At 34.5% G+C, this 15370-nt stretch overlaps 1 pseudogene; it reads left to right on the top strand.

Moving 5' to 3' along the window:
• Positions 1-418: 418 nt before the first annotated feature.
• Positions 419-7974, top strand: LOC132559883 (uncharacterized; annotated as a pseudogene).
• The last annotated feature ends 7396 nt before the right edge of the window (positions 7975-15370 follow it).

Genomic DNA, 15370 nt, shown 5'->3' with positions numbered 1-15370 from the left:
ATATAGTTTTCAAATTAAAATATTTCTAGTTAGGAAGCCAGCTTGTTATTGGATAAATAGTATAGTGTAGAGTAGGTCATCTTCTTCGTTAAGTTTATTTCACTATATGATTATGTCATTATAAAGAGGTTTGATGAAGAAATTGCCCCGAACACTACATCTGCTTATCCAATATATCAGTCAATAATTGAACAAGATATAACGCCTCTTAATTTCGGGAATTTTTAGATAAAGGAAACTTTTTGAAAGGACCAGTACTTGCGGATCACAGTTTGGGTGGGAGATGTTTTTGTTTAATCCGTTTGTTCACGTCTGAAACAACTTATTTTACATGAAGACGGTGCTTTCCGATTAGAAACGAGAAATCGTTCGAATATATTTCCTTGCAGAGGTAGGCGCTGACTTGTTCGAAAATTCTATGTGGAATGAAAATGTAGCGCTGAAGAATCTTATCTATACGGATGGCGTCGTATTTACACAACAGACATTTAGTGCCGTGAGTTGTGCACTAGATTGTGCAACACATTCTGTACCTTGTCTAGGTTTTACCTACACTACAACTACCAATGAGTGCCGTGGTACGACGGGCAGTCACAGAACTCGATCAGTCAAGAGAATACCAGTATGTGGAAAAGTAAGTAGAACCAGTTAAAAAAACATGAACTTCCGAAAAGCAATTTACGTTTGGTGATAACCTCGTATTTTAATTCTTAAGTTTAGCGCGTGTGTAATCATATTAATTTCTAATTTGAAAATAGATCATGAAAAGTGCTCATTTTCAGTAATAACTATCAAAATTAAAGATGAAATTCACATATTCGCCAATGGAATATTTTTTACGAATATGTCAGTGCTGTAACATATTTTAGAGCTTTTTTCATTGGCTGCGCCAGTCAGTAATCCATGTCTTAATAATATATAAATATATATGAAAATATGTCATTAATTGAAAATGGAGCAAGAATGACCGCGTCCGTTTGAATTTGTCATTAACATATAGCATTAAAAACCTGTCAGAATTTTAATTTTTCTGAATTACGAGATAGAAAATATTTGTGTGAACCAGGGATCGCAAAAATAAAAAAAAAACTCTTTTTCATGAAACATCCAATGAAATGTTGACTTATTTAGATCCTCTATATACAAGCACGGCGATTAAGAAAATGATGCTTGATTTACACCCGATAATTATTGATAGAGTTCATCGATAGCTATACAGGAAAAATAAGAAACTGATCTTTAGAATATTGTAACAGAATAAATATCATCTATATGTCGTTTTATCTGATAGAGGGAATTCTAATGCTAAAATGTAAAACTGTTTATCCGGCTAAAGACAATACTGTGGAGGATAGTAATTAAATCCACCGATTATGTATACCTTGGCATTTCAAAAGATTGGGTAAGTTCCGTATTTACAAAATCTCAAAGCAAATATTGTCTCTCTCCCTGTTCATAATAAAATGATTGTAAGGACACTTCATCAGCACAACTCCATAGGCGAAACAATAATTTGGTGAAGAAGGATCAAATCTATAAGTAAGACAATTCTGCTTGGTACTATTTCAAAGATAAATCTGTTAGTGTAAAGAAGAAAAACCGACTTATGTAATTTTACATTGAAGGTACATGTGAAATGATAAATAGATACTTTACATATCGGTAAAATTGAGGCGTCCTGCATTTCGCTGTTTTCGAAAACGCGAATTCTGAAAAAAATGTATTGCTGATAAAATTATCATTGAAAGCCATATTCTGCTTCCTGACTTTCGTGAAAGTTTTTGTCAAAACTGCAAAATTTCAACCATCGAAAATAAGAAGAATAAAAGGCAAGAAAAAAAAAAAAAACAAAACAAAAAAACGAAAAGGTCCTAGACTATGTTATTCACATATATATATAATTTAATGTGAGAGGTGTCATGTTTTCATTGTTGCTTAGGATTGATGGAACCTTCTGTATACAACTATACTGAGAACCAAACAAATTGTTTATTCCGAGTAAACTACTACTGTATTACATACCATTTTCTGTTATAGCACAAACTAGGTTCATCAATACAACAATAAACAGAACTTGGTGTCAATATTGACTTATTCACACCTCAATTACCATAATTCTCGATTGCTAATGGCCTATTCTATATATTTGTTGTTTTTAAAAAAAGCCACAGTGACAAATTCATGTGGTAGATCAATAACTATATCTACAATGTAAAAAAAATCTACTACGTAACAGAGCCACACCAGCTCAGTCGGTTGAGTGTCAGAATTCTTAACCGCAGGTGAAGATCCGAGGTATGAGCTTCGATGAACATTGTTCATGGCGGTTTGGATGTTTTCGGGAAGGCTGTGAATTATGGTCGATGGGCAAGACACGCTACAATAGAGTGTGGCGCACATCCCCAGTAGTTGCTCTGCAATACATTAAACAGCTACTACAAGGGGATCCCGCCCGAAAAAGACCCTTGAGATCAAAGAGCGATCAGCCAATCATTTAAACAAAAATAGAGGTGGCACAACTGAAAAGATTAAACCGGCATTGGTGAATTCTTATCTTTTAACTTCTGTTTAGGTCAATAAAGATAAATGTGTTTCCTTGTGTTGGTCAATAACGATAAATATGTTTCCTTGTGTTGGTCAATAACGATAAAAGTGTTTCCTTGTGTTGTGTTGGTCAATAACGATAAATATGTTTCCTTGTGTTGGTCAATAACGATAAAAGTATTTCCTTGTGTTGTGTTGGTCAATAACGAGTAATGTGTTTCCTTGTGTTGGTCAATAACGATAAATATATTTCCTTGTGTTGGTCAATAACGATAAATATGTTTCCTTGTGTTGTGTTGGTCAATAACGATAAATATGTTTCCTTGTGTTGGTCAATAACGATAAATGTGTTTCCTTGTGTTGTGTTGGTCAATAACGATAAATATATTTCCTTGTGTTGGTCAATAACGATAAATATGTTTCCTTGTGTTGTGTTGGTCAATAACGATAAATATGTTTCCTTGTGTTGGTGTTTCCTTAATAACGATAATGTGTTTCCTTGTGTTTCCTTGAGTTGGTCAATAACGATAAATATGTGTCCTTGTGTTGGTCAATAGCGATAAATGTGTTTCCTTGTGTTGTGTTGGTCAATAACGATAAATATATTTCCTTGTGTTGGTCAATAACGATAAATGTGTTTCCTTGTGTTGTGTTGGTCAATAACGATAAATATGTTTCCTTGTGTTGGTCAATAACGATAAATATGTTTCCTTGTGTTGGTCAATGACGATAATGTGTTTCCTTGAGTTGGTCAATAACGATAAATATGTGTCCTTGTGTTGGTCAATAGCGATAAATGTGTTTCCTTGTGTTGGTCAATAACGATAAAAGTGTTTCCTTGTGTTGTGTTGGTCAATAACGAGTAATGTGTTTCCTTGTGTTGGTCAATAACGATAAATATATTTCCTTGTGTTGGTCAATAACGATAAATATGTTTCCTTGTGTTGTGTTGGTCACTAACGATAAATATGTTTCCTTGTGTTGGTCAATAACGATAAATGTGTTTCCTTGTGTTGTGTTGGTCAATAACGATAAATATATTTCCTTGTGTTGGTCAATAACGATAAATATGTTTCCTTGTGTTTTGTTGGTCAATAACGATAAATATGTTTCCTTGTATTGGTCAATAACGATAAATGTGTTTCCTTGTGTTGTGTTGGTCAATAACGATAAATATGTTTCCTTGTGTTGGTCAATAACGATAAATATGTTTCCTTGTGTTGGTCAATAACGATAATGTGTTTCCTTGTGTTGTGTTGGTCAATAACGATAAATATGTTTCCTTGTGTTGGTCAATAACGATAAATATGTTTCCTTGTGTTGGTCAATGACGATAATGTGTTTCCTTGAGTTGGTCAATAACGATAAATATGTGTCCTTGTGTTGGTCAATAGCGATAAATGTGTTTCCTTGTGTTGTGTTGGTCAATAACGATAAATATGTTTCCTTGTGTTGGTCAATAACGATAAATGTGTTTCCTTGTGTTGTGTTGGTCAATAACGATAAATATGTTTCCTTGTGTTGGTCAATAACGATAAATATGTTTCCTTGTGTTGGTCAATGACGATAATGTGTTTCCTTGAGTTGGTCAATAACGATAAATATGTGTCCTTGTGTTGGTCAATAGCGATAAATGTGTTTCCTTGTGTTGGTCAATAACGATAAATGTGTTTCCTTGAGTTGGTCAATAACGATAAATGTGTTTCCTTGAGTTGAGTTGGTCAATAACGATAAATATGTTTCCTTGTGTTGTGTTGGTCAATAACGATAAATATGTTTCCTTGTGTTGGTCAATAACGATAAATGTGTTTCCTTGTGTTGTGTTGGTCAATAACGATAAATATGTTTCCTTGTGTTGGTCAATAACGATAAATATGTTTCCTTGTGTTGGTCAATAGCGATAAATGTGTTTCCTTGTGTTGGTCAATAACGATAAATGTGACATTTACGATATTTGTGTTTCCTTGTGTTGGTCAATAACGATAAATATGTTTCCTTGTGTTGGTCAATAACGATAAATATGTTTCCTTGAGTTGAGTTGGTCAATAACGATAAATATATTTCCTTGTGTTGGTCAATAACGATAAATGTGTTTCCTTGAGTTGTGTTGGTCAATAACGATAAATGTGTTTCCTTGTGTTGGTCAATAACGAGTAATGTGTTTCCTTGTGTTGGTCAATAACGATAAATGTGTTTCCTTGAGTTGTGTTGGTCAATAACGATAAATGTGTTTCCTTGTGTTGGTCAATAACGAGTAATGTGTTTCCTTGTGTTGGTCAATAACGATAAATGTGTTTCCTTGAGTTGTGTTGGTCAATAACGATAAATATGTTTCCTTGTGTTGGTCAATAACGATAAATATGTGTCCTTGTGTCGGTCAATAACGATAAATGTGTTTCCTTGAGTTGAGTTGGTCAATAACGATAAATGTGTTTCCTTGTGTTGTGTTGGTCAATAACGAGTAATGTGTTTCCTTGTGTTGGTCAATAACGATAAATATATTTCCTTGTGTTGGTCAATAACGATAAATGTGTTTCCTTGAGTTGGTCAATAACGATAAATATGTTTCCTTGAGTTGAGTTGGTCAATAACGATAAATATATTTCCTTGTGTTGGTCAATAACGATAAATGTGTTTCCTTGAGTTGTGTTGGTCAATAACGATAAATGTGTTTCCTTGAGTTGTGTTGGTCAATAACGATAAATATGTTTCCTTGTGTTGTGTTGGTCAATAACGATAAATATGTTTCCTTGTGTTGGTCAATAACGAGTAATGTGTTTCCTTGTGTTGTGTTGGTCAATAACGATAAATGTGTTTCCTTGAGTTGTGTTGGTCAATAACGATAAATATGTTTCCTTGTGTTGTGTTGGTCAATAACGGTAAATATGTTTCCTTGTGTTGGTCAATAACGGTAAATATGTTTCCTTGTGTTGTGTTGGTCAATAACGATAAATATGTTTCCTGGTGTTGGTCAGTAACGATAAATATGTTTCCTTGTGTTGGTCAATAACGATAAATGTGTTTCCTTGTTTTGGTCAATAACGATAAATGTGTTTCCTTGTGTTGTGTTGGTCAATAACGATAAATGTGTTTACTTGTGTTGGTCAATAACGATAAATGTGTTTCCTTGTGTTGGTCAATAACGATAAATATGTTTCTTTGTGGTGAGTTGAGTTGAGTCGGATAGTGTTACTGGCTTCAAAATTGATTAATTAAAAAGACAAAAATGTTTAAGGCAGGGTTAAAAATTACGATTGCTAGGTAAGCATGAAACATCAATTTTGAACTAGACTGCAAAATAACACCGATATTTAAAATCCTAACTGGAAAAGGTTGACGAGAATAATCTGTGTTTCACTGTAGATGTTTTTTTTTAAATACCATCAGGATTAATAATTGATTTGTCTGATTAATGATGCATCAGCTTGTTCTGATGTTTCAGCCTCCTGTCGTCTACCCGGGTACTCACACGACCCAGCATTCCATGTTTGCATACGTCTGTATACCACAGCTATGATATGAAACGAGGCTTTGGAAGCATGTTCGAAGGACTCGGCACACCTCCTTATACTGGATACAATAGAGAAAGTACAGGCAACAAAGACAGGTGTACACAAAGACAGTTTCTCCCGTGAGTAATATATCTATAGTGGCTATGTGTATCTACATGTTACATTTCATTATATATATACCATGTTTTGGGGAACATCTAATATACCTCTTATGTTTCGCAAAATAAAGAACGGAATGACACTTACGAAAAAAATAATTTTTATTCCTAATTATCTTACGTCATGTCCTGATAGAATATGCTTCAGATATTTTGAAAATGTCATTGAGAATATGCTTCAGATATTTTGAAAATGTCATTGAGAATATGCTTCAGATATTTCGAAATTGTCATTTAGAATATGCTTCAGCTATTTTGAAAATGTCATTTAGAATATGCTTCAGATATTTCGAAAATGTCGTTTAGAATATTCTTCAGATATTTCGAAAATGTCATTTTGAATATGCTTCAGATATTTCGAAAATGTCATTGAGAATATGCTTCAGATATTCTGAAAATGTCATTTAGAATATGCTTCAAATATTCCGAAAATGTCATTACTAACAGAAAAAACCACTCAGTTTCCTTTGATTATCTCTGTTAAGTATCGATCTATAGTTAGTATCGATAGATATTAAGTATCGATCTATAGCTAGTATCGATAAACATTTAGTATCGATCTGTTGCTAGTTTCAATAAATATTAAGTATCGATCTATAGCTAGTATCAATAAATATTAAGTATCGATCTATAACTAGTATCGATTAATATTTGATATCGATCTACAACTAGTTTCGATAAACATTTAGTATCGATCTATAACTAGTTTCGATAAACATTTAGTATCGATCTATAACTAGTATCGATAAACAGCTAGTATCGATCTACAACTAGTATCGATTAATATTTAATATCGATCTATCATTTGTATATATCTATATCAATTATCTAAAAATCGAATTCGAAATAAGCATGCTTGATTTAATGATGCTCCTGGTACTGATCAGCAGTTGAGCCATAGATATAGTGCTGTCGATCTGTCACTTTTCATGACAGAAAGAATGTATGAATAGATCAATTGGTCTTATATGAAATTTTATTACTTTTACATTTTCACTGTAATTCAACTCACGCTAAGTGAAAATTTTGAGCTTCATTTCACATTTATGAAATGGAAATTCCAGTAAGACGTTATAATTCGATATATTTGCAAACTATTATCTGCATGTTTTCTACCTTCGTGTTCATTTAACTATTCATGAAATATCTTCCGTCCAGAAAATATACAGTCTTTATTATTTTAAAGTAACATCCCCGATTCCCATACTTATATCACAGTTACTGTGATACTCGGGGAAATTCCAAGAGGCAGATCAATTGAACACGCAATACATTTTGTGTTTGAATTTACAATGTCCCATATGAAATCCAATGTACTTGATGTTAAAGACCCAATGGTATACTTGATGTTCCTCGCTTGAGGACCCAATGGTTTCGTTGTTATGTGCCCCAAGTTTCATTGAATTTGAGTATGAATTATGATTTCGTTAACACGATGATATGTTTATGTTGTTCTCTGTGTACTTTTGGTGATGTGATATGTCACATGATTAATACTTATATATGTTACAATGATATATTATTTCATAACAGGATCAAATACTTGGTGGGTAGGAGGATACGATTACGACGCCGGACCTGGTAATGACTTCAGGTGGGGAAATGATCAAAGTATCCCTGTACCAAGTGACTTATGGTTTAAGGCTTCCCAGCCAGACTCTGTCCATGACAGATGTGTGAATCTGATGCTAGGTCCTAATGGGATCAATGACTTATCTTGTTCTACTCGGTTATTTTATGCATGTCAGGAAGAAATCTAGAATGCATGATTTGTTTTTCACGTGGTTTTCTGGATAAAGATAATCAGAACTATCCGGGTTTTCCTTCACCATTCGTTTGTGTTCTGTTTGTTGATAGTTAGCTCTCCTCTTCCTAATATATCTGTAGTCCACTTGTGCGGTGTAATGACCCTTCTTTGAGATTTATCAATGATCAATAAATACTTTAATTTCTATTATATTCAGCCATACGCATGCAAGGATTGGTGATTTTCTTAAATTGAAGGACCATCATTTTCTAAGAAATCTGCTTTGTCAAACATGAAAATGAAGTTTGTATAAAAGTACGGTTTATTGTTGCTTAGAGGAATGATAGTTCACTAAATACTGAATTTGTGTTCAATTCTCGTTTGTACATCAGTGACAATTTAGACAAAGTAGTATTACTAGCAATTGATAGTTCGAGATATGCTTTGCTTTTTCTTTGCACCATTGAGGGATTTTGTAGTTTCAATTTTTACGTATTCAACGCCGTTTGAATGTCATATTTGAGAACAATTGATAAAATCTTTCATGCTGAATTTCTGAGATTCCAAGGGAATGATATGTTAGCAATGTAATTCTTCAGTTCAGGATGTTATGCCTTGTATTCATATGAACTGTAAAGCCACACTTCAAAAGTCGTATGAATAAGCGACTCAAATACAAATTTTACCAATAGAGACTAATAAACTTTAAATGCACATACTGTACTTGTAAAACTAACCACAAATATTAATATTGTTTAGATTTACATCTAAGAATTTTCGGGATTGAAACATCAGATAAGTTATCAGAAGAAGCCTGTGAGTTTGGAGTGACGGAACAATGTTTGAAAAGTGTGATAAACGGTACACTGTGTATTTAATGACTGGAGATAAGATTATTCTTTCCAGACACTTCAACAGGCAAATGTCAACAGGTCGTTGATTGACTATGCTCAATTTGAGGCGAAGCCACATTATACCGTTTTGCATCCGTCGGAGTTCAAAGACGACTATGAAGAAGAGAGTGCTTACACTTTAGATACACCTGTCTTAGCATCCTTGTACCTTTTCAGGAGTCCTCATGTAAATTTTCTATTTGTTCATACTTAACACTGTGATTTTTCAATTTGAGCTTAAATTATGATTCTGTTGACATGTTGGTATTTTCTAGTTGTTTTTTCTATTTAATGACCAAACAAATGATTTTAATATGAAAATAACAGAATGAGTGCAAAACAGGAAGTTCGTCATAAGTGAAGATATGCACTTGAATGTAAATGCCCATCATTTGAAACCACGATATATATTTGGTTTCATTTATAGGAATATGAAATTAATTGTAATATTCTTACATCGATTGAGCATTGTAAACTATCTTTGTCTGATTATAAAATATTGGTGATAAATGAGTGTACAACAGTTTAATTTCTGACACCTAATTTAACTATTTCTATTTTCCGATACTAGTTAATTGACTGTTGTTTGAAAGTGGGTGTTCCTGTAGCATCCTTATGCGGCGCCATATCAATATAAGAAAGAAAGTTGCGCTATGCAAGGACAGATAAATCTTTGTGTAATTAATCAGATAGTTTAATGTCTTTTAGGAAATTTTGTTGTTGTGACATAATCACATTACTCATAATTTTACGATCGTCATAGCGATCTTATAAAGAAATATTCTATTTCTTTGTTCGATATGAGTCTGGACGTGTTTGATGCTGTTTACATTGATGTATACCTTGTTCTCATTGGACAACTTAACATTAGCTACTTGGATTGTCCAAGATTTACATGGCGGATGTCGTCGATGAAGCAGAAGACGCTTACCCTTTCAGAACACGTGTTCCATATTCTTTTTGTATATTTTTCATCAGTCTCATTGTTAATCTTTTTTTATTATAGATTGCCGTTGTTTGCTTGAATTTGAATTATGATTTTGTTCGCATGTTGGCATTTTCTTCATTTCTCCATTACTGCACAATATATCAATGAGGTAGGAGGTTTTACTTTGTAATATTCACTTTATTGTTACAAAATATTAAAAATGTATAGTACTGTGGTCGTGCATGCCAGGTACTGGCTGAAATCATACGCCTGTCCTGTTTAGCATTATTTTTCTTATTTCTAGTTGAGGAAATATTTTTGCTAAACCTCCGTGGGGTAGATAATATTCAGAAATATACTATGACAAAGCAAATTAAATAAATATAATTTTCTGAATTTTTTAAACGAAATATACCTTAATATAACTTTTTCTTTGTTTACACGTTTTATTTTCGTGATAATATAAGTTACAAAATTATGTTTCCCTGTAGATAAATATGTTGTATTGGTATAAGATCACTGCTGATGTCTTATGGCAGACAAGGTAGTACCAGAGGAATTAAAGGGATATATAACCGAGGCTTCGGTATCTGGATAGATGGTAGGTGACTGTACAGGTATGTGATAAAATCCTGAATGTTATCAATACAGATTACGTAATCGTAAAAACTTTAAAAGTATATCAAAAAGATTCTTCAAAAGACACACAAGTAAATAGTCCTTTCTAATACTGTCGAGTTAGCCAAACAATGAATGAATTGAACTGCATCATACAGCTGTTTCGTCCTTCTAGGATTAGTCAGTAATGTTAAATCATACAGCTGCTTTGCCCTTCTAGGACTTGTCAGTAATCCTTCATCGTACAGCTGTTTCGTCCTTCAAGGACTATTCAGTCAATGCTACATCATACAGCTGTTTCGTCCTTCTAGGATTAGTCAGTAATGTTAAATCATACAGCTGTTTCGTCCTTCAAGGACTATTCAGTCAATGCTACATCATACAGCTGTTTCGTCCTTTTAGGAATCGTCAGTGATGCTACATCATACAACTGTTTCGTCCTTCTAGGACTTGTCAGTAATGCTAAATCATACAGCTGCTTTGCCCTTCTAGGACTTGTCAGTAATCCTTCATCGTACAGCTGTTTCGTCCTTCTAGGATTAGTCAGTAATGTTAATCATACAGAAATTTCGTCTTTCAAGGACTATTCAGTCAATGCTACATCATACAGCTGTTTCGTCCTTCAAGGACTATTCAGTCAATGCTACATCATACAGCTGTTTCGTCCTTCTAGGATTAGTCAGTAATGTTAAATCATACAGCTGTTTCGTCCTTCAAGGACTATTCAGTCAATGCTACATCATACAGCTGTTTCGTCCTTTTAGGAATCGTCAGTGATGCTACATCATACAACTGTTTCGTCCTTCTAGGACTTGTCAGTAATGCTAAATCATACAGCTGCTTTGCCCTTCTAGGACTTGTCAGTAATCCTTCATCGTACAGCTGTTTCGTCCTTCTAGGATTAGTCAGTAATGTTAATCATACAGCTGTTTCGTCTGTCAAGGACTATTCAGTCAATGCTACATCATACAGCTGTTTCGTCCTTCAAGGACTATTCAGTCAATGCTACATCACACAGCTGTTTCGTCCTTTAAGGACTCGTCAGTGATGCTAAATCATACAGCTGCTTTGCCCTTCTAGGACTTGTCAGTAATCCTTCATCGTACAGCTGTTTCGTCCTTCTAGGATTAGTCAGTAATGTTAATCATACAGCTGTTTCGTCTTTCAAGGACTATTCAGTCAATGCTACATCTTACAGCTGTTTCGTCCTCCTAGGACTCGTCAGTGATGTTACAACATACAGCTGTTTCGTCCTTTAAGGACTCGTCAGTGATGCTACATCACACAGCTGTTTCGTTCTTCAAGGAGTCGTCAGTGATGTTACATCATACAGCTGTTTCGTCCTTTAAGGACTCGTCAGTGATGCTACATCATACAGCTGTTTCGTCCATCAAGGACTATTCAGTCAATGCTACATCATACAGCTGTTTCGTCCTTTTAGGAATCGTCAGTGATGCTACATCATACAACTGTTTCGTCCTTCTAGGACTTGTCAGTAATGCTAAATCATACAGCTGCTTTGCCCTTCTAGGACTTGTCAGTAATCCTTCATCGTACAGCTGTTTCGTCCTTCTAGGATTAGTCAGTAATGTTAATCATACAGCTATTTCGTCTTTCAAGGACTATTCAGTCAATGCTACATCATACAGCTGTTTCGTCCTTCAAGGACTATTCAGTCAATGCTACATCATACAGCTGTTTCGTCCTTCTAGGATTAGTCAGTAATGTTAAATCATACAGCTGTTTCGTCCTTCAAGGACTATTCAGTCAATGCTACATCATACAGCTGTTTCGTCCTTTTAGGAATCGTCAGTGATGCTACATCATACAACTGTTTCGTCCTTCTAGGACTTGTCAGTAATGCTAAATCATACAGCTGCTTTGCCCTTCTAGGACTTGTCAGTAATCCTTCATCGTACAGCTGTTTCGTCCTTCTAGGATTAGTCAGTAATGTTAATCATACAGCTGTTTCGTCTTTCAAGGACTATTCAGTCAATGCTACATCATACAGCTGTTTCGTCATTCAAGGACTATTCAGTCAATGCTACATCACACAGCTGTTTCGTCCTTTAAGGAATCGTCAGTGATGCTAAATCATACAGCTGCTTTGCCCTTCTAGGACTTGTCAGTAATCCTTCATCGTACAGCTGTTTCGTCCTTCTAGGATTAGTCAGTAATGTTAATCATACAGCTGTTTCGTCTTTCAAGGACTATTCAGTCAATGCTACATCTTACAGCTGTTTCGTCCTTCTAGGATTAGTCAGTAATGTTAAATCATACAGCTGTTTCGTCCTTCAAGGACTATTCAGTCAATGCTACATCATACAGCTGTTTCGTCCTTTTAGGAATCGTCAGTGATGCTACATCATACAACTGTTTCGTCCTTCTAGGACTTGTCAGTAATGCTAAATCATACAGCTGTTTCGTTCTTCAAGGAGTCGTCAGTGATGCTGCACCATACAACTGTTTCGTCCTTCTAGGACTCGTCAGTAATGCTACATCATACAGCTGTTTCGTTCTTCAAGGAGTCGTCAGTGATGCTACATCATACAGCTGTTTCGTCCTATAAGGACTCGTCAGTGATGTTACATCATACAGCTGTTTCGTCCTTTAAGTACTCGTCAGTGATGCTACATCACACAGCTGTTTCGTCCTATAAGGACTCGTCAGTGATGTTACATCATACAGCTGTTTTGTCTTTTAAGGACTCGTCAGTGATGCTACATCATACAGCTGTTTCGTCCTTATAGGATTAGTCAGTGATGCTTCATCACACAGCTGTTTCGTCCTTCCAGGAATCGTCAGTAATGCTACATCATACAGCTGTTTCGTCCTTCTAGGATTAGTCAGTGATTGTAAGGGCCCCTGATTTAGAAGCCTAAAGGGCGACAGAGAAAACCTTAAAGTAATCGGAAAAACAGTCTAGATCTTGATGGGGATGTGTATTAGCCCATTGTTCGATACATTTAGTAATTTTCATATATCTGGTCATTTTAGAACCCATGATGCGAGGCTAGGTCTAAAATTTGTACAAATCACATATACATATATCCTTAGTTTAAAAATAATCTTGAGGTCATCATATTACTTAATCTGGCAATGATAAGTTGATAACACGTGCTAGATTATTTTGTAATTCACAGTATAGGTAGAAGTACCCGTTATTTTTCTCTAGCTAGTCAGTGTCACCAGCCCCTCCCCCATCCCTTTCTTTTTATGTATGCCGCATAAATCGGGAAGTATTTTTGTGGTGATGATATTATCAAAATTAAAACTGTGAAATAAACATGGTCTGTGTAATAAAGAAATCACATAACAGTAAAGCTTTTACAAATATCGAATGAACGAGCATTTAAAGATGTTTGAGTTTCGCCATCAATATCCAGAAAATGTAGTCGTATCATGTTTTACCAATCAATGGGTTGGAACTTGAAATCGTCGGAAACCTCAAACCACAAAACAAGGGGAAGACTAACGAAAGAATATAAGGGACGATGCCATTGAATGTTCTGTTGAAGGAGACATGTTATAACAGGCAGAAAAGGGAAGGAACCAGTACATTCTCCTCATGTGTTGATTTCTTTTTGCAGCTTTGATATATTTCCGTTAATTGATTCAAGCCTCACATCTATTATCATATTTGACCATAGATTATCGTTGCTGTTTCAAGTTTAATACAAGAACAACGGTAGGTGTTTATACATACTTGAATAAAATATACCATCATTGACCCTGATATTTAACTATATATACCACTTTACTAAGTACTATTGAATCTATACGTTCTTTGTTCACAGTATTGTTGGGGAGATTTCAGACAGGATGGCAAGGAACAATAACAGCTAGTGTTACACACTTCAAATATTTATTGGTAATTTCTAACCAAATATACTTCCATTACCTTGGCTACATTTTAAAACTGTTTCATCGATGTGTAATTGCTTAGAGCCTAAAGCATTGTATGTGAATTGTTTATTATTTAAACTGGTGCTGTTTATCATAGATAACTCATTTTAATTCATACTTCAACGGAAATCAGAAATCTAGGGGGTAGGGGTCGCGAAAAGTCACGTTAAATATAATTCATATCTAGAATTAAGCAAGTATAACCGAACAATGAATAAATCTGCAGTATACCGCTGTTTCGTCCTTAAGAGGTTCCTAATTGATAATAAGGATTTAAACCGAGGAAAGTCATACTTGGTCGAAACAATGTCGAAAATGTAAGATTCACACACTACAAATTTCAATGAATAAAGTCGGCGTACATTATTCTTCAGTATGACTGTTGGTGGCAATGATCATATTAGCTTGCTAAAGGAGTTTTATATATTGACACAATTTCATGTGATACATAAAAAAATTCCAGATGAAAAGACAACTATTACTATTGGGCTCCGTTTTAGTATTTATCTATAACACGTGAGAACTCTTATTATTGATATTATTTTTCATTTATTAATATAGTTTATTCAAATTATTACATGAATAAGTTACATCATTAAACAGAATTATTGATATCAATTATCAGGAGCATTTAATGCTATCAATAATTCGATTCCGAGATACCAAGAAATATCTAGTGTTCAAACATGGTTTTCATGGTAACCACTGTTCTTTTTTGTACTATAACCGAGCGTGTTCTAATTGTTCTATATATTACTTGTGACTGTTATATATGTTACTTGTGATCGTCTTTATAAGACAGGTAAAGGTAACTTAAGATTGATTGGAGTCCATATATTGTCTTAATCAGGAACGATTTAAAACAAGTATACTAGTAGACGTCCTGTTTCAAAATAGCAGGTGTAATTGCTACGTTCAAAGCGGAAAAATTGAACAAGTTAAAAGTGAGTGTTTTGAAGATCATGGAGCTACTTTCTCATGTTAATTAAAATGCATTTTGCTTCATTTAACACTTAGCGCACTTTTAAGAATTTCATGCATTCAGTGGTAGAAGTCACCTCTCA

This window comes from Ylistrum balloti, unplaced genomic scaffold (genome assembly GCF_031769215.1).
Source record: "Ylistrum balloti isolate Yb309-2 unplaced genomic scaffold, AGI_CSIRO_Ybal_v1 Utg370992, whole genome shotgun sequence".
Taxonomy (NCBI): domain Eukaryota; kingdom Metazoa; phylum Mollusca; class Bivalvia; order Pectinida; family Pectinidae; genus Ylistrum; species Ylistrum balloti.
Note: the sequence above shows the minus strand (reverse complement) of the source record. Positions and strands in the feature narration are given on the sequence as shown.